A 21401-nucleotide genomic window follows, 5' to 3' on the forward strand; every position below is an offset into this window, starting at 1 on the left:
ATAACCTTTTGCATTTAGCCTACCTCACTCGTATACTCAGTACACTCAGATGCACTGATGCATTTACGCTATAGTGCTTTCTCTTATGTTACACCATAGGTTCAGAGGCACGTGTTCCAGATCAGCAGTAGCATTTTAGTCGTAGAGTTACAGTGAGTCCCCATCCATTCGAGGACGATTTTATTTTATTTCATTTATTATTTTTGTTTAGTTTTGCTAGACGGAGTTAGTTAGAGACATATTTCTTCAACTCCTTACTCAGACAATATTTAGAGGCTTTCAGATTTAGTTCAGATTTGATTCAGACTTCAGTTGTTTTTTTGGGTATTTGCCACCCATATGGATATTACGTTTGTCAGATATTTTATTCAGTTGAACTTTTTGGCATATTGTTCATATTTTTTCACATTATTACGTCATATATTGCAGTGTACAGGTACAAATATCAGTCATGGGTTAGCTTGTGGTCCTTTGGGATCATAAGCACCGTGTAGCATTCCGATTCAGAAAATCGGGGTGTTCCAATTATTTGCCCATCTTCTTCAAGATTTTCTCTCAAGAAACCCTCATTCTTTCCCCAGAAACAATTCAAGCTTCATTCTCAAGAAAGTAAAGGATTCAAGATCTTAATTTCAAGAAACCCTCAAGAAATTTCCAAGAAATCATCTAATTAAGGTATGTGGGAGTTCATCCATGGGTCCCCTTTCACCCATGGAGTCCAAAAGCCATTTTCTTTCAATTAAAGAACAAAATTTTATCATTATGATATCTTATATGATCAAGAAGATTGAATTTCATGTTTTTATGGTGATTTAAATTAAATTTAGCCTATGTATGATCCCATGCAAGATTTAATTTCTTCATGCTATGGATTTTGTTTCCCATGTCATACTCAAGTAAATTTCATGTTGTTGAATTGAATGCTCATGTTTAGAATATACCCATGCTTTATTCAAGTAAATCCCATTATAGATCCTACATTCATGATTTTTAGCAACATTCCTATGTTTTAAATTATGCTTTCCACATGTTTGATGAATAACACATTAGCGTATTATGATAGCTTCAACCAATTAAAATAAAAAATTAACTCAACTCTTTGGATTACTTTTGAGCTAGATGGATCACCATACATTCGTACTAATCCACGAGCTATATAGATTCCATCCTTAACTCAGCGGACAAGACCCCAATTCTTGTTTACCGCAATAATTGGGGTACATGAATCATATTACGCCATAGGGTCATCACCAACATACAATCTCCTATTTTGGGGCAAAATGAAGCCCATGTCAGAAAAATATTGTTTTGGAAAATAAGTTAGTTGAACTCGTTCCTTCTTCAGGTAACCATCTAACTCTCTTTAAGCCTAATTTTAGTCCTTTAAAAATCATGCTTCATGCTCGAAATCATTTAATGCTTATTCTGTTAAAGACATATCATCACAGGCTATCATCATACCCAGACTTGCAAGTTATTCATATCATACCGCATCATATCCATAGACCTATTATTCAAAAACCCGTTAGTGATCACCCAAAAGATTTAAACATTACATGAGAGAGTTCTTGTATTTAAAATACATGAAAACTTATACAAACTACTCTCTTTTCAATACTTTATTATACGATAGTCATCTCTTTCATCAATCACATGTAAATTCTATGTTAGGAAACATGAGACTTTATAAGACAAGGAAAAAACCCTCTCCATTCATTTATAAGACAATAACAAGCCATAAATATTGATAAAATGTTTAAAATCAAACTTTTAACCATCCACATAAACAATCCACAATATTGTCAAGACAATAGGTTTCATAATAAGAGGGGTAATTACCCAAATCATGCTCTCATATAACTTCTCAAATTAATGTCACATTTACATATGAAAACAAATCAAGTTTAGGGAAACAACTTCATAGTTTATACACGATTTCATCATAAAATGGGTTTACAATGCATACTTTTCAACCATTTCAAAACTCGCCTCAAGTACAAAAATTATATACCTTAAAAGATTTTTTAAACGATAAATTTATGCCCATGGAGCTTAGGATAGTCCCAAATACCTTAACAATGGCCAAACATGGAGAAAATTAACCTTTTGAACCTGAAAGGTTCAAACCCTTAGTTGTTTCTCTGCTTATTCTTAAGGAAGAAGATTTGTTCATTTGAGAGTAGTAATACGTGTTTAAGGATTTTAATTTTGTCCATAAATGATTAAGGAAAGTTAGGGGGTGTAAAAATACCTCAATGCCCCTAAAATAATACAAAATAGAGCAATTAGGCCGCTGTGCTTTTCCCATGCAGCGTACAACAATCGCCCAGGCCAAGGTGGGAGACTCATGGCCATTGTACAACCCCAAGTAGGTGATGCATGGCCATTACACTCCGTTTTCAGTGGCCTTATGCATTTTTCATGCAATGAATGGCCTTTGAAAATGGTCTATTGTGCAATGCCTACTTGTTTTAACATGTTGAAACTCTCCTAATGTAACCCACAATGTCCAAACTTGGTCTACCATCCATACGTGGGTCCTAAAGGTAATTTCAGAGAGAGCTATTTGAGTGATACAACTATAGGGTGTTAAATTATCCCCGCTTAGGATGATTCATTCTCGAATGATGAATCGAACACCACAAAGTTAGAAACATCTCTTTTCATGTTAGTCCACCAGTAAATCTTCTTGTGATCGCAATACATTTTAATAAAGCCAGGGTGAACAACATACCTAGAAGTGTGAGCTTCATCCAGAATCCTTTATCGCAACCCATGCACATCTAGCACACATAACTTACCTTGATACCTCAAATACTGCCCATAGGGATGATTTAGCTACCTCTTGCATGAATACTCCTCCATCCTTGAAATCCAGAAGTCTGAATTCCAAATTAGCAAGCCAATGAATATCTTTCACCATATTCCTTTTTCCTTCATCTACATCAGAAATACTGCCCATCGACAACCTGCTAAGGGCGTCATCCACTAAATTGGCCTTACTCGGATGATAATACTGGCTCAAGTCATAATCCTTCAACAACTCTAACCACCGCCTCTACATGAGATTTAGTTTTTTCTGTGTAAAGGCATACTACAAACTTGTATGATCAATAAGGATATCGACAATCATTCTATACAGATAGGGACACCAGATTTTAAGTGTAAACACCACAACCACTAATTCTAAATCATGGGTGGGATAGTTTTTCTCATGCACTTTTAACTGTCTAGATGCATAAGCCACTACCTTACCATACCACATAAGTAAGAACCGAAGTCCCGCTCGGGATGCATCACAGTAAACCACAAATCCCTCTATACCCTCAAAAAGGGTCAAAATCAGTGCAATAGTCAACTTGTCTTTTAGTTTCTCAAAACTATTCTCACAAAAGCCAGACCACAAGAATTTTGCCTTTTTTCGAGTCAATCTAGAAATTGGAGTAGCTATGGATGAAAAGCTCTCTAGAAATCTTTTGTAATACCCTTCCAAACCCAAGAAGCTTTGGATGTCGATTGGAGCCATGGGTTAGGGCCATTTTCTCACTGCCTCAACTTTTTGAGGGTTAACCTTAATTACCTCACTAGAAAAATATGGCCCAGAAAAGCAATAGCACTAAGTAAGAATTCACACTTGGAGAATTTGACATACAACTCATGATCCTTAGGAGTTCTAATGGATGATTCAAAGGTGATTGGATTGGTCCTCCTCACTATTTGAGTAAATTAAGATGTCATCGATGAAAACTATGATGAACAGGTCTATAAATTGATGAAACACCCTATTAATGAGTTCCATAATGTCGTGGGGGCATTAGTCAGTTCAAAAGACATGACTAGGAATTCATAGTGACTAAACCGAGTTTAAAAAATATTTATGGAAATACCCACCTCCCTAAACTTCAACTTATGATACCTCGAACGAAGGTATATGTAACTCCCCGAGACTACACCCTGAACGTCACATGGTTCTTAGGACCACAAGTGATCCCAAGCTAACCCATGAATTGGCATACTATTAAGCAACTGATTTAAATCTGTCTAAGATAATTGAGTTTACTCTATGAAAACAAAATCATGATGAAATCTTGGGAAAATAAAATACTGATACAGTTTTACATTCTGATAAAACTAAAACGAGGAACTAAAATTACATGATTGACTCTGACTGACATCTATGAAGCCTCTACTATACCTACTATAGATAGCTGTGACGTGACTCCAACTACCTCACATTAATAACATCTAACTGAAGTCCCCAAAGTAGGAGGACACCTACTGCTTGGATTCTGCAATAGTCTGACTATGATGTGCATGCTACAACTGGAGATGTATATGTGAACCAGTACTTTTGGAATGTACTGAGCATGTGGGGGTGAATGGATAAGTAAAAATAGTAACTAACTATCAATATAACTGGTAAAGTACGCATGCTAAGTGTAAATGACTCAAGTTGGCTGGAGTACTGTAAAGACCGCAAAATATAAGAATATTGTAGTAAAGGATGAAAACAATCTTTGTGAACCATCACACTTAGTTCTAAAATTCGTACTTTTACTCTTTCTGTTAGTGGAATAAGTAGGACTGAAGTTAAGTCTATTTTCTAATCATGCAGGCTAATTTTAAAAAGGACTCAATTTTATATCAGTAAACTAAAAGCTGAAATCTCATAGCTAATGTCTTATGTAAAACAATATCTAAAATAAATTATGAGTCTTTACACTTAGTTTCTAAAGTTGTTCTATTATTCTGTCTTAGGACATAGGGAGTTTATTTTAAAAGCTTTTCTGTTATTCTTTTCTATTAGGGAGGTTCTTCTAACTAATATAAACCATGTAAGCTATCATAGAGTCCAATGTCTAGTTCCCCTAAGGGGAAAATCTTATGTCGGGAAGAGGTGTCATACTCTTACCAAGGAGTAAACCTGAGGTAAGTGATCACAATCTGTATCTGCATCCATATAAATGGAAATAATCTAAATCTATACCTATGTTGGCTCGTAGTTCTGGGGCATGTGAACTAGACCACATACCCAACTCGGTGCTAAATTCTACTCTCTTTAATCTGTATGCTTATTCTGTAGGAAATCCACTTTAAAGTAGCATAAGGGTTTATAATGAAAACCAATTATGTTTTCCTTTCTTTAAATCATGATCAAGTTGAACAATGTGAATTCTTTGTCTTAGCTTAGGATCAAAAGATCAAATCTTGCTTAAAACCTTGATATAACTCATCAAAACAAACTTAAAAATATAGTCTTCATGAAATATCTACACCTAAACTTATGGCTTAAAAACCCATGCTTTAAATTCATGTCAAATAAAAATAATACTTCATGCGCAATAATCTTTTTGAAATACTTCAATAATTTCAGTCAATATAATGAAATCAAAATCACAGTATGAATCTTATGGATCAAAACATGAGCATGCATAATCTTAATGCACTTAAAGCCTTTAAATCTCATGCTTTCTTTCATATAACTTGCAACATAATATCATGTTTCAATCTCAATTGAAATCTTTAAATAAAAGCATAAATAGATGAGAATAAGCATGCACTTTAATACTTAAATCACTTTATAAATCCATAAACTCAAAACAAGATAGGTTGGGTATGAACCCTAATTGCAATTTACTTAAATTCGACATTAAAATGAGTTTTGGGCTCAAGGATGAAAGAGTATCATTTTTCATAACCCCACATACCTTAATAGACTTGATTTGATGGATGAAAGCTTGACCTTGAAAGCCATGGAGATGATCTTGAAAGCTTTCTTGAGATTATTGGATTAAGGAACTTAAAATCTTGATCTTTCTTGAAGAGAAGATGATGGAATGGATGATCTTTGGGAGGGATGATTAGGGTTTGTTCTTTGAGAGAAAAACTTGAGAATGAGGGCAAATAATGCCCCAATTAAAGCCTTAGATCTTGTTTTTATGACCTAGGTTGAGGTGGGAAAAGACCACATTTCCCCTTCATCATTTAAACTGAACATTCGTAACCCGGAATGACTTTTGAAGGCTCTCCGCGACGTGGTGTAATCCCGGTGGCTTATTTCCTCACACGAAAAATGCCATAACTTTTCACTCGGGTATCGGATTAAGGCAAAATTGTTATCGTTGGAAAGATAACTCAATTATCTACAATTTGGTGGGACTTGAGCTATGAAATTATACATACACCAAAAGTTATACACTTTCAAATTTGACCCTTGTAGAATCAAAAATCAAACTTTGGATGAATCTAAGGTTCTTACCTCAACTTGGATCTAAGTGATTTATATGAATATTCATCACCTAATAAGCACTTCACACACTAGGATAAAGGTCATGACACATGTATTCAATTTATGGATCAAGAACATGACAAATACACCTTCACCGCGATGCTATGAGTCTCATTACTATCGCTGGCGCGACGTGGTGAAATTGCTTTGAGCTTCTTGAATTGAAATCCAAACGTGGTCCAAACCTCGTCCAAAAATTCCAAAACTTACCCGAGAAATTCTACCTAAACCCCTAAACATGAATCAACCAAAAAACCATCATCTTGTAGCCCAAAAAGTCAACTTAAAAATCCTCGAAATTATGAAGCCATAAATAATACTAAGTCTTCAACACTTAGCTAAGATTTTCAGGTTCCAAGCCCCTTAAGCATACACTATAATCTTAATTGAACTATGAAAAGTTATGGGTATTACAATATCTCCCTCTTGGGAACATTCATCCTCGAATGATGGGAAGGAACTCGTGAAGTCTTAGAAGTATGGAATAATGTAGACATGATGTCTGCTAAGAAAGGATATAATTGAGCTGAAACATTGGAACTTTCTTTAGTAAACTGATTTCTGAGCTTACTTGTATTTACTTACTATAAGGAGCTGATTCATGCTGAGAGTCTAAAACTCTCTTGAGATATTCAAGATACAGTCATACATATAGAGCTGTGAAGTGATGACTCATGCAAGCATAAACTACAAGACAATGAGACTAAGATTGTATAAGGGGTATTACACTATATGGGCTGGAATAGTTGGAAAATTGAGGTTATGCTCTGAACACTTATGAATTGAGTCATGACTAAATAGTTGAATTTGAAACATGATGCTTGAACTGAATTGAATTTGCAACTTGCATGAACATGAATGAATTACCTCAGGAATAGGAAAGATGAAAAACCGTGGGAACTTTTCTATCTGATTACTAAACTAAATTGCTAGATATATGGACTGAATTATACTGAAAGCTAATACTCAACTAAAATATTTCTTCAACACTCATTCTAAGAAGTTCTAATAACATTAGGAAAAAGAATCTTAGGTATGATCTGAGTGAGATATCTGAAAAAGGAATTCTCAATATAGCTATAACTTTGTAAAATGGAATATAGGTCTATTAAACATAAACTAGTTTAGAATTACTAAGCCTTAGACAATGCAATTGTTAATTTTTAAATCTTAGAAACACTTCTCAAATACTCTCTTCAACTGTACTTTCTCCCCTTGAATACCATGCTTACACAGGTACATATAACTTTATATACTAATGTCTGATCTGAACTAAATTCTCTCACCATGTTCAAGCCTAACTTGAATCACAACGTACTACATATAACATTATAACACTAGTTTGAACCATGAATTCAATACACCAAGAATTTTCACAACTTCTTTCTAAGATAATTCTTCTTATCACTTTAACAACAAAATTCAACCTCTTACTAGGAAATCTTTAGCACACAATGCACCCATCCACTTATATACCGACATAACATTCAAGCCTATCATTTTAACCACATAATAACTTCTAGGGAAATACCTATACAAAACTCTTCCTCATAATCTCTAAACCTCTATCATTAACAACTTTCTTGCACTATTCTTAAGAACACACACAAAATTTCAACTAACCATGATGCATAACGAAAGTATAGACTCGATCGTACTTCTCACTTATAGCCTCATATAAAACAAACATACAACAAAAAGGCAACAATCTTTCCTCAACAAGGAAAAAATTTACTATCACCCATCTCAACAATTGTTTTTCACGACTATCATCTCTCCCTCAGATTAAAGTCATCATTCTAAGTCTGTGGAACCCTTTTACTAAACTCTAACTCGCCTACAATCATTGTACTCTAGAGTCTGGGATATAACATTACACATAAATAATTAACATACTCTGAAAGACTACACCTAAAAGTGGAAAACCCATTATTAATACTTCTTTCTAAGATACAACTCTATATTTCTATGGCCCCAATAGTCATCATCTAATAAATTGAACACTTACTAACTTATAATCTTTATGAGTAACACCACACCCGGAGTTCACACCATCTAGAGCTTCAACTCTTATTTATATTAGCTCAATCTTCAAAGATTCAAACTTAGATTCTAACACTTAACATGGATATTCCCAAACCTTTAATGAACTATCCTACCTCCATAACCTAAAAATATCACATCTCTAAGATTATATTTTTTCCTAAACCATGAGAATCAAAACCATACCAAAATGTTCAATATCATCTATCCATAATCCTTAACTTAGTTATCAATAACACCATGTACTATATAACTAGCCTCCTTCTACTTAGAAACTCAAGGGTACTACTAACCACACACAATACTTAATAACCTTAGAAAAATAATGCAATCCGATATCACCTTGGGTACACATCTAAATCATATTTACAACATCATATTTAATTGCAAATTAGTAAACTTAAATTTTTGCATGCATTGTTTCAAGCCTACTGGTTCACCTCCATATAACTAGCATCACTAACCAAGCAATCATTATCTCCACCTTTATGATCATCCACTATTTAAACTTAGTGTATAGTGATAGACATGATTAACAACTCAACCTCACACACTATTCTTACTTGGAAACTATAAAATAAGACATCAAGAAACACTAATCCACTAAAGCCTCATAATAATAATAATTGATCATGATCTTATGGTCTATATTATTACAATCCATTAGCACATCCTCTTTCTACACATCACTACCATTAACCTATCTATACATCTGAATTTTTTTCATAGCTCTATAAGTTTCAACTAAACTTATTTCAACCTCAAGAGAAGCCTAAATTCACAATACTCAACAACCAAATACTTTCATCAACAATCTGTACTTTTCTAACACAATAAATACCATCAATAACGCCTTTATTACTTCAAGAAAGCAATAATTCACCTTGACTAATAACTCTTTTCCTACCTTCAACAAAGGAACTCGTACCATAATCATTACTTCTAAGCTGACACACAAAGACATATCACCTTAATACAAACTCCATAACATGCATAAGTTCGTCTATATAATTTTGATCAATTGCCATCACCACCTTTCTTTTCACTACATTTCTAACCCACAATTCAACTATAAGAGGGTTCAAATAGTTATAAATCATAACACTCTAAGTTGTAAATCCCTCGAGTACAAACTCTATTTAACAATCTAGGTTCATAATATCTCTTCTTATGAGGACAAACAATATTGAAGGGTTAATAAGGAATCTTGATATATATCTTACTCTATCTCAATGGACCAAATTAATTAGAAAAGTACATAACTTTTAACTCAAGGGACTTATAACATACTAGATAGCTCCTCTCAAGCCCCTTAGTTGACTTTTAAAGTTACTAATAGCAAATCTGAGAGCATTATCTTGGGAGGAATTGGAACTTTACTAATAATATTATCTCAATAATAAGTTATAGATGAAGTATTTTAGAGTAACATACGAATAGATAGAAGTTTCTGAGAGAGAAACTTTACAGCATGATCTAGAGCATGAAGAAAGAAAACATTTCTTAAATGCCTTGTAGCTCTCGAAGAAAAGTACAAACATCTTTGTACCATTCTGCAAGACTCTATAAGACACTGATTCAAAGACAACCTAGGACACTTGAAATATATGCTCTGATAGCAAGTTTGTAATGTCTCGAGACTACCCCTAGACGTCACATAGTGCTTAGGACCACAAGTAATTCCAAGCTAACCCATGAACTGGCATACTATTAAGCAACTAATTTAAATATTTGTAAAATAATTGAGTTTAATGTGTGGAAACATAATCATGATGAAATATGAGGAAAATACAATACTGATATAATTTTACATTCTAATAACACTGAAAAGAGGAACTAAAATTACATAACTAACTTTGACTAACATCTATGAAGCCTTTACAATACTGACTATAGAAACATGGGATGCAACTACAACTACCATTAATCAATACATATTAGTAAGAAAGTAAAATACATGAATAACATCTAACTGAAGTCCCCAATATAGGAGGACTCATCACCTGCAGCTTGGAATCTGCAACTGTCTGACTATGATGTGCAAGCTACAACTGGTACCTATATTATTAAATAATGTAGAACATAGATGTATATGTGAATCAATATTTTTGGAATGTAATGAGCATGTAAGGGTGAATGCATAAGTAAAAATAGTAACTAACTATCCATATAACTGGTAAAGTATGCATGCTAAGTATAAATAACTCACGTTGGCTGGAGTACTATAAAGACTGCAAAATATAAGCATACTATATTAAAGCATGAAAACAATATTTATAAACCACCACACTTATTTCTAAAAGTTGTACTTTTACTTTTTTTTATTTATGGAATAAGTAGGACTGAAGTTAAGTTTGTTTTCAAATCATGCAGGCTAAGTGTAAAAAGGACTCACATTTATATCAATAAACTAAAAGATAAAATCTCATAGCTAATGTCTTATGTAAAACAATATCTGAAATAAATTGTGAGCCTTTACACTTAGTTTCTAAAGTTGTTCTATTATTCTATCTTTGGACTTAGGGAGTTTCTTTTAAAGCTTTTCTATTATTATTTTCTATTAGGAAGGTTCTTCTAACCAACATAAACCATGTGAACTATCATGGAGTCCAACGTCTAGTTCCCCTAAAGGAAAAATATCACATTGTCGAGAGGTTTCATACTCTTGCTAAGGAGTATAACCCAAGGTAAGTGATCACAATCTATATCTGCATCTACATAAATAGGAATAATCTAAATCTGTACCTATGTTGGCTCATAGTTTTGGGGCATGCGAACTAGAACACATACCCAACTCGGTGCTAAATACTACTTACTTTAATCTATATGCTCATTCTGTAGGAAATCCACTTTAAAATAGCACAAGGGTTTATAATGAAAACCAATTATACTTCTCTTTCTTTAAATCATGATCAAGTTGAACAATATGGATTCCTTATCTTAGCTTAGGATCAAAAGAATCTTACTTAAAATCTTGATATAACTCATCAAAAGAAACATAAGAATATAATCTTCTTGAAATATCAACACCTAAACTTAGCGCTTAAAAACCCATGCTTTAAATTTATGCAAATCAAAATAATACTTCATGTTTAATAATCTTCTTGAAATACTTTAATAATTTTAGTCAAGATAATGAAATCAAAATCACAATATGAATCTTATGGATCAAAATATGAGCATATGTAATCTTAATGCACTTAAAGCCATTAAATCTCATGCTTCCTTTCATATTACTTGAAACAAATTATCATGATTCAATATCAATTGAAAATATTTAAATCGAAGCATAAATAGATGAGAACAAGCATCACTTTAATACTTAAAATCAGTTTATAAATCCAAAAACTCAAAACAAGATAGGTTGGGTATAAACCTTAATTGTAATTTATGTAAGTTGAACTATAAAACTAGTTTTGGACCCCACATACCTTAATAAACTTGATTTGATGGATGAAATCTTGACCTTAAAAGTAATGGAGATGATATTGGAAGAATTCTTGAGACTATTGGATTAAGGAACTTAAAATCTTGATCTTTCTTGAAGAGAAGATGATGGAATGGATGATCTTTGGGAGGGATGATTAGGGTTTGTTATTTGAGAGAAAAATTGGTGAATGAGGGAAAATAATTCTCCAATTGATGCCTTAGATCGTGTTTTTATGACCTGGGTTGAGGTGGGAAAAGACCCTATTTCCCCTCCGTCATTTAAACTAAAAATTCATAACCCGGATTGCATTTTGAAGGCTCACCGCGATGTGGTGTAATCCTGGTGGCTTACTGTCTCACACAAAAAATGCCATAACTTTTCACTCTAGTATCAGATTAATGAAAAATTGTTACTGCTAGAAAGATAACTCAATTTTCTACAATTTGGTGGGCCTTGAGCAGAAAAATTCTATATACGTCAAAACTTATATACTTTCAAAGTTGACTCTTTTAGAATTAAATATCAAACTTTGGACGAATCTAAGATTCTTATCTCAACTTGCCTCTAAATCTAAGATTCTTATCTCAACTTGCCTCTAAGTGATTTCTATGAACACTTCACCTAATAAGCACTTCACACACTAGGATAAAGGTTATGACACATGCATTCAATTTATGGATCAAGAACATGACAAATACACCTTCACCACAATGTGATAAGTGTCTCATTGTTGTCCCTAGTGCGACGCAGTGAGATTACATTGAGCTACTAGAATTGAAATCCAAACATGGTCCGAACCTCGCCTGAAACTATTATCTTGGAGCCCGGAAGGTCAACTTAAAAATTCTTGAATTTATGAAGCCAAAAATAAGAATAAGTCTTCAACACTTAGCTAAGATTTTCAGGTTCTAAGACCTTTAAGCTTGCACTATAAGCTTAACTGAACTAAGAAAAGTTTAGGGTATTACAGTCTATCTTAGAGAAATATTTGGCACCCTGAAGTTGGTCAAAAAGATCATCAATTCTAGGAAGAGGGTACTTGTTCTTAACTGTGACCTTGTTCTACTGACGGTAGTCTATGGATATATGGAGGGAGCCATCTTTATTACGTATAAAAAGTAATGGAGTACCTAGGGAGAGACACTAGGATAGATAAAGCCATTTTCAAGAAGGTCCTTTAACTGTTCTTTTAACTCTTTCAATTTTGCAGAAGCCATTTTATATGGCGAAATGGAAATAGGCTGGGTTTCTAGCAATAGGTGAATGCTAAAATCTACCTCCCTATATAGTGGTATACCAGGTAGGTTATCAGGAAACACTTTTGGGAATTCATTAACTATAAGAACAGACTAGAGGGAAGGAATTTCATTGCTAGAATCTTTGATCCATACAAGATGATACCAACAACCCTTAGATATGAGCTTACCTAAGATAAGAGATAAACTTCCCTCTAGGTACAATAGAATGACCTTACAACTCTACAACTGGCTCATTTAGAAAAGAGAAAGTGACCTTTATAGTTTTATAATCCAAGGTAGAATAACATGAATAAAGCCAATTCATTTCTAGAATAGCATCAAAATCAATCATGTCCAGTTCTACAAGATTATCCATTATATCAAGATGAAAAATATACAACACATAATTTTTATAAACTCTCTTAGCCATAATAGAGTTTCTAACTGGGGTGGAGACAAAAAAAGGTTCAAGAATATTTTTGGAATCAAAACCAAAAACTAACACGTAAGGCGTCACATAAGACAAAGTAGACCCCAGATCAAGCAACACATAGACATCATGATAAAAGATCTATAATATACCAGTAACTACATATGGTGAAGCCTCTAAGTTCTGATGAGTAAACATAGAATACAATCAATTATGACCATTTCCAGCAGCTGAAGTAATACCTTTAAGTGGTAGAGTTGTGGATGCAGCTTGGGACTTAGCGCCCCTGATATTTACTTTAGTCGAAGGACAGTATCTCTGAATATGGCCTGCCTGGCCATATTGGTAGAATAAGTTACTTCCTAAATAGCATCTTCCCAGATAATCCTTTGCACAGGTGCCACAATAGGGGTATCATCTGTGCGACCGAGCCACACTTTTCTAAGATTGAGTGTCTTGAATTTTTGACTTGTTGTTAGAATGGAAGTTATATAACTGCTATTTAGATGAAGGTCATGGCATTGAGGCACTGGCTGAAGACTGAGAATTGCTCTAAAATTTCTTCTTAGACCATCTCTTATCCCAATTACCACCTTGGTGTTGTCTGATACTCTGATCTGCAAACCTAGCTCTCTTAGCTTATCTTTCTTTTTCCCTTACCTCTTCCTAACTCTTCTTCTCATTTTCTACCTACTATATATGCATGAATAACCTAGACATATTGATGTCCTTGCTTAGCATTGCCCCCTTATATTCTAACAACAAATCATTGGAGAGACCATATATGAATTTCCTCATATGAGCCCTTATGTCGACCACTAAATTTGGAGCATAACAGGAAAGCTTGGTGAATTTTAATACGTATTCCTTGATGCTTATTTTCCCATGCTTTAGATTAACAAATTCCTCATGAACTGGCCAACTCGAGTGATTTCAGATTAATCAGGCACAGAACTCACATCTCTAGAATGAAAAGACTGAGAAGCTATAAGATGAGAAACCATATGGATAGACTGATAGAACTTATTATTTGAAACTTCCCTTTGAGAATATTGGGTACGGTCAACACTGGATTGAGGAGCCTAAGGTGGACTATTTGGACTGGAGAAACTCCTAGAGTAGACGCGAATTCTGGGATACGAGCTCTATAATTGGTCCACATCCCATGAGTAGGGAGGACATAATCAACATGGGTATTGTAACACTCTACAAAATTCTAGCTCATTTCAGCTCACCTTTGCATGTTAAATGGGTCAAAGACTTGAAAACTTTTCACTAAATGTCAGGACTTAGTCATTTTAAATCGCTCAAACTTTGATGAAGTTATTTTTGACTTTCCCAACATCGGATAGTTAGTTTTTAAGTTGATTTATGATTGGGAGATTCAATAGTACTTCTCAGGTGAATTTTGGAATTTTTAGACAAGCACAGGGGCATGTTTTCAATTCAAAAATAACAGCTCAGGGAGATTATCCCACGGTGTGATGGATCCCATGGTGCCCTGCCCAGAATGGTGCTCCAAAGCCTGTAGCGCCCTACCAGTCCTGTCTGTGTATTTTTTTTCAATTTTTGTTTTGTATTTTTAAGGTCAAATGAGTCATTTTCCCTTCATCCAACTGATCTAAAACATGAGATTAAATCCCCCAATAGCATAATTACTCACTTTTCACTCAAATTAACTCAAGAATAAAACCATAAGATCATCAATTCAAGTTCAAGCTTCAAGAATTTGCCAACAACTCTCACGAATTCATCAACCAAGGTATTCTAGGTGTTCATCCTTGGGTTTCTTCCACCCTTGGAGATGAAGAATCCCTTTTTAAAAATCTGAAGTATGAGTTTTGTTAATTTAAAGCATATTATGTCTATGTATGTGTTGATCTTTATATGCCAAGTGATAAATATATGTATTTCATGTAAAATAAATTAAGATGTATGTTGGTTGTTGTAAGTGTAATGTTGAATCCCCTAAATTGTGAATTAAATGATGAAGTCATGATATGTTAGCATGTTAACCATTCCCATGTACAATAATATGCCTATCATGTGTTTGACAAAATGTCTAAATGAGTGAATTTTGAATAAAGACTACTTGTTTAGATCCTAAAGTTGTAATATGGTTCTATTGTCAATGTTAACAAGTTATTAAAGTTATGATACCCGAAATATTGTTGTTTTACTTAGTTTTTAGTAGCTGTAGAAGGATACCAATCGTACTATGAGCAGTAGTACTCAGTCTGTTAACATAGTCCGTGTGAATTCAGTCAAACTTAGTCCAGTATTGTGATCAGTGTCAATTCATTTGGGAGTATGATTTAGCAGCAAGAAAACTTAGGGATAGGGGAATTTCTATCATACTAGGGTGTGACCTTTAGTAGCAATCCCTGAGTTACAAAACTACATAGCCAGCGTAGGTTTGAGATGTCTTCCTGCTAGCTTAGGGTTGACACATATCTCATTAGTTTCCTCCCAGTATAGGGTTACTTCTTAGTCCTTCAGGACCTCACTTTAGTGGATCCACACAACCATTGTTAGTACTTGTGGCACGGGGCTAACACCCTTCCAATTGGGGTTATAGGTTAAACCCAATCAGTCTATGTTGGGGCATGTCGATTAGATTAAAAATCCCATAGTTTTAGTTTCCATACTCAGTTCAGAATTTAGTCCGGTCTTGCTTGACCATAGCATATAGTTTATCAGCTACTTCGCTATCAAATTTTAGTGTTACAAATTATATATTACTCCAGTACTTGTGTTATGCGTGATTATGCATTTTCAGTGTCTACAAATCTCATGCATTCTTATTCAATACCACATGCTATGCATTCAGATAGTTAATACTCATAAACATAAACCCATGCATATCAGCCTACCCTCATTTAGTATACCAGTACATTTAAACATACTGACCATTTACTCTTTTCTTGCCTATGATGTCTCATATCATAGGTTCAGATGCTTGGATTCTCGATTGTACCTAGGCAGTTTAGTTAGTAGTAGCAACTACCATGGTGAGTCCTCATCTATCAAGGACATGAGTTTTATTAGCTATTAAAGTACTTTATTATTTTCTTTATCATCAGATAGTTTTGGAGTTTGTTAGGGCCTGTCCCATCAACTATTTTATTTCAGTTGTTAGAGGCTTTCAGACATTGTTAGTTATTATTGTACATCAGACTGTTTTTTCAGTTTTATGTTCAGTTATTAAAACCTTATGTCATTCAGTTGAAGTTCTGTATATATACATTGATTTTATCAGTTTTACTCAGTGCTCACAGTAGGTACTAGTTCATGGGTTAGCTTGTAGTCCCATGGAATAGTAAGCATCATATGGTGTCCAGGGTGTACTCCTGGGTTGTTACAAATTTGATATTAGAACCTAAGGTTTTAAAGTATCCTAGTAAGTCTGAAAGCCACGTTGAGTAGAGTCATGTGCATAGGTGTGTAGCATGCCACACTTATGGGCAAGATGCTACGAGACATTTAGGAAAATTTTCCCTTCTTTCAGTGTTTATACTGTGCAAATGAGAAGGAGCTCAAGTTAAACTCTCTATATAATTCAAATTTTCCTTCTATTTACAGAATATGCCTCTTAGGAAAACTAACAAAAAATGAACTGGATATTAGCTAGCACCTCCGCCAGTTCAGAAAGATCCCCTGAATGAGCCTGTATGTCATGCAGAGTTCAGAGCTGCATTCACCACTCTAGCTTATTCTATAGCAGCTCAAAATTTCTGACCAATTTTTGCTCAGGTCAATCCAGTGGTAAATACTGCTGCAGATAGGATTTGGGACTAACCAAATAAACCCTCCTTCATTTTTGGGATCCAAGTCCGAAGAGGATCCATATGAATTCTTAGACATGGTGCAGAAGGTAACAAATATTATGAGGGTGACTTCTAGTGAGAGTACTGAATTGACTACTTACCAGCTACAAGATATAGCTCATAAATGGTTTAAGCAGTGAAAAGGGGATAGTGGCGCAGAGGCTGGACCTATAGAATGGGAGAAGTTTGCTACTGCTTTCTTAGATAGATTCTTTCTATTGGAGATGAGAAAGGCTAAGGTGTTAGAATTCGTTAATCTGAAATAGGGTAGCATGAGTGTGAAAGAGTATTCCCTCAAGTTTACTCAGCTAGATAGGTATGCTCCTCTTGTAGTATCTGATATCAGGTCCTGAATGAGCAAGTTTGTGTTTGGGGTATCTAATAGCATGGTCAAGGAGTGTAGGACTTTTATGTTGATCAAATAGATGAATTTAGTGAGGTTGATAGACCATGTACAATAGATACAGAAGGAAAAGGTTAGACAGAGAGAGAGGGAAAATAAGAGAGATAGAACAGGTATCTTTAATTTCACTCAGTCAAAGTCAGAAGGTGGAAACTATCATAGTTCTACTCAAAATCTTCTATCCCTGCTCCATCTTCATCTAGTTCACCTACGCCCAAATTTAGGAATGACAACAAGGATAGAGCTATAGGCTCTAAGTCTTAGGTTAGTGTGAATAGTGCTTGAACAAACCTTGTTTGCTAGAAGTGTGGTAGGAACCATCAAGTTGTTTGCAGGGATGGAAGGGACGTATGTTTTGGGTATGGTCATCCAGGTCATAGATTCAAAGAATGTCCATAGGTAGGTCTAGAAAGTCAACACAATAGTACCCCAGCTCAGTTCAGTCGCCCATCTCAGTAGGGTGCCACTTCGAGAGCCACTAGTGGGCAATGCCTAAATAGGCTTTATGCTCTTCAGTCCTGAAAGGATCATGAAACTTCTCTTGATATGGTTACTAGTATGATATAGGTCTTTCATTTACATATTTATTCTTTGCTTGACCCTAGAGCTTCTCTTTCTTTTGTAACCCTTTATATAATGGTCAATTTCGGAATCAATCTCGAAACCTTAACAGAGCCTTTCTCAGTGTCTACCACAGTGGGTGTCTCTGTTATAGATAGGTAGGTATACAGGAATTGTTCGGTTACAATATCCCAAAAAGTCACTTCAGATGATCTTGTATAGTTAGAGATGACCAATTTTGTTGTCATTCTTGGTATGGATTGGCTCCATTCATGCTATGCTTTAGTTGATTAAATAAACATACTTGTTCATTTTTAGTTTTCGAATGAACCAATCCTTGAGTGGAGGGGTAGTACCACAATACACAGAGGTCAAATTGTTTCATACCTTAGAGCGAGAAAAATGATATCCAAGGGATATGTCTAGCATCTTGTGTGAGTCCAAGACTCCAGTTCCAAAACTCCCAATCTTGAGTCGGTTCTAGTAGCAAAGGAATTTTCAAATGTGTTCCCTAAACATCTTCCCAAAATTCCTCTCAAAAAGGAAACTGACTTCGAAATAGATCTCCTTCTGGATACTCAACCTATTTATATTCTGCCATATAGAATGGCTCCAGCCTAACTCAAGAAGTTGAAAGAATAGTTGAAATACCTCCTATATAAGGGATTCATCAGGCCTAGTGTTTCCCTGTAGGGTGCACCAGTCTTATTCATGCGTAAGAAAGATGGTTCTCTTAGGATGTGCATTGATTATCGTCTGTTGAACAAAGTCACAATAAAAAATAAATACCCACTTCCTAGAATCGATGACCTGTTCGACCAACTTCAGGGTGCCAGTTACTTTTCTAAGATAGACCTCAGATCAGGCTATCACCAGCTCAGAGTAAGAGAATGTGACATTCTAAAAGTATTTTTTCGAACCCGGTATGGTCACTTTAAGTTTCTAGTCATGTCCTTTGGTCTCACAAACTCCCCAACAACCTTTATAGACTTGATGAACAAAGTGTTTAAACAGTACTTGAACATGCTCGTCATAGTCTTTATCTAAGATATTCTTCTTTATTCCCGTACCAAAAATGATCATGCAAGCCACCTCAAAATAGTGTTACAAACTCTTAGATCCCATCAGTTGTTTGCCAAATTTAGCAAGTATGAATTTTGGCTAAAGTTAGTAGCTTTTATTGGTTATATTATTTACAGTGATGGTATTAGAGTTGATCCTCAAAAGACCAAAGCAGTAAGAAACTGGCCTAGACCTATCTCTCCATCAGATATTAGGAGTTTCTTAGGTTTAGCTTGATATTACAGATGGTTTGTTAAAGAAATTTTATCTATTGTATCCCCCATGTCCAAATTGACTCAAAACAAAGTCAAGTTTCAATGGTCATATTCTTGTGAGAATTATTTTTAGGAGTTAAAGACTCGACTCATTTCAGCCTCAGTTTTAGCCGTGCTAGATGGTTCAGATAGGTTGTTGTTTATTGTAAAACTTCTAGAGTTGGTTTGGGTAGTGTTTTGATGCAAAGAGGTAAGGTAATAGCTTATTCCTCTAGAAAGTTTAAGCCCTATTAAAGAAATTATCCTACCCATGATCTTGAGTTAGCAGTAGTTGTATTTGCTTTGAAAATTTAGAGGCATTATCTGTACGGGGTGCATGTCGATGTTTTCCCAGACCACAAGAGTCCTCAATATGTATTCTTGCACAAATATTTGAACTTGTTCCAGAGGAGGTGGTTAGAGTTGTTGGAAGACTACGACATGAGTGTTCTGTATTATCCAGGCAAGGCCAATGTAGTGGCAGATGCCCTTAGTAGATTTTCCATGGGTAGTGTGAATCACATTGAGGATGAAAAGAAGAAAATAGTTCTAGAAATCCATTAGCTTGCCAGTATAGGTGTCCGTTTGGTCAATTCAGCTGAGGGTAGTATGTGGGTACAAAATAGTTCAGAATCATCTTTAGTAGTTGAAGTGAAAGAAAAATAGGACATGGATTCTAGTTTGGTTAAAATAAAGGAGTTTATCAAAGAGAAGAAAGTAGAGGTTTTTGATAACATTCAAATTACACGTCAATTTAGTGCAAGGCGGCCATCGTCAATATATTTACCCAACTTTGGAGTCGGGGTCGAATCCACAGGGAATAATGTGAGTGGCGATTAAACTAATTTGAGACTATAGCTACAAGTTGAATTAATCAACTGGCACGAAAAGATAAAATGGCGTTTTGGAGATTAGAAAATAATTATTGGTCACTTTAGCTTAACTGTTTGTAATTAAGAGTTTATGGAAAAACCAGAATTATGTTCACTAGGGGTTTTGGTACTTGACACATGCTAATAGTGGTTTAAGATTCTCATAGTAGGTAGGACAATAGGTTATCTTTAACGAAGTTATGCCTAAATGTATCTTGACCTACTTAAGCATTTAATTACCTTATTCTCTCGGACTTAGGGAATTTATATTTATTAACGAGACTTCACCTCAGTTTAATCAACCTTGTTACAACGTTGATTATTAAACGGAAGTTTAGTGTTTCTAAGTCCCTGTTGATAATTCACTTCCCACTGTATTTGATTTCTTTTGCAAACAAATTAAAGCAGGTGTTATCTATCATTTGAAACATATAGACAATAATTAAAACCTCAGAATTATCAAGGAGTCCTATTACCTTTCGAATCTCGAACACTTAGCACCTTATCAAGACATAACCCTAGATCCCATAATTCAAGTTAAAAGTGTTTAGCTACTCATGAAGTAATGATCGAAACAACAAGTTGGATTCATGATTTGAAAGATAAACTTACCATAAGATGAACAGTAACTAGTGATTCTCGGATTGGATCACAATAGAAAACCCAAAATATTGATAAAATCTCTTCAGAGTAATTGTTTTTTCAAGGCAAGAAACTAGAGAGAGAAAATAACAAAATATGTGTCTCCAAAACTCAAGTTCTGTCCTCCTGAGAAAACCCTAAACAAGACATTAAACAGGCCATCAAATAAGGAAACAAAATCACAGAGTTTAATAATCCCTCAAATTAGGTGACGACATTCATGATAACCTATCAGGAGGCTAAGGACTTATAAAAAATGTCGTCATCTCTACTTGCTGCTTTAGGCTGATGACAAACTGTGACGTCCTATCAACTCCTTGACGATTTATCACGAATGTCGTCATGTCTTT

The sequence above is a fragment of the Capsicum annuum genome, chromosome 2 (genome assembly GCF_002878395.1).
Source record: "Capsicum annuum cultivar UCD-10X-F1 chromosome 2, UCD10Xv1.1, whole genome shotgun sequence".
NCBI classification, from domain to species: Eukaryota; Viridiplantae; Streptophyta; class Magnoliopsida; order Solanales; family Solanaceae; genus Capsicum; species Capsicum annuum.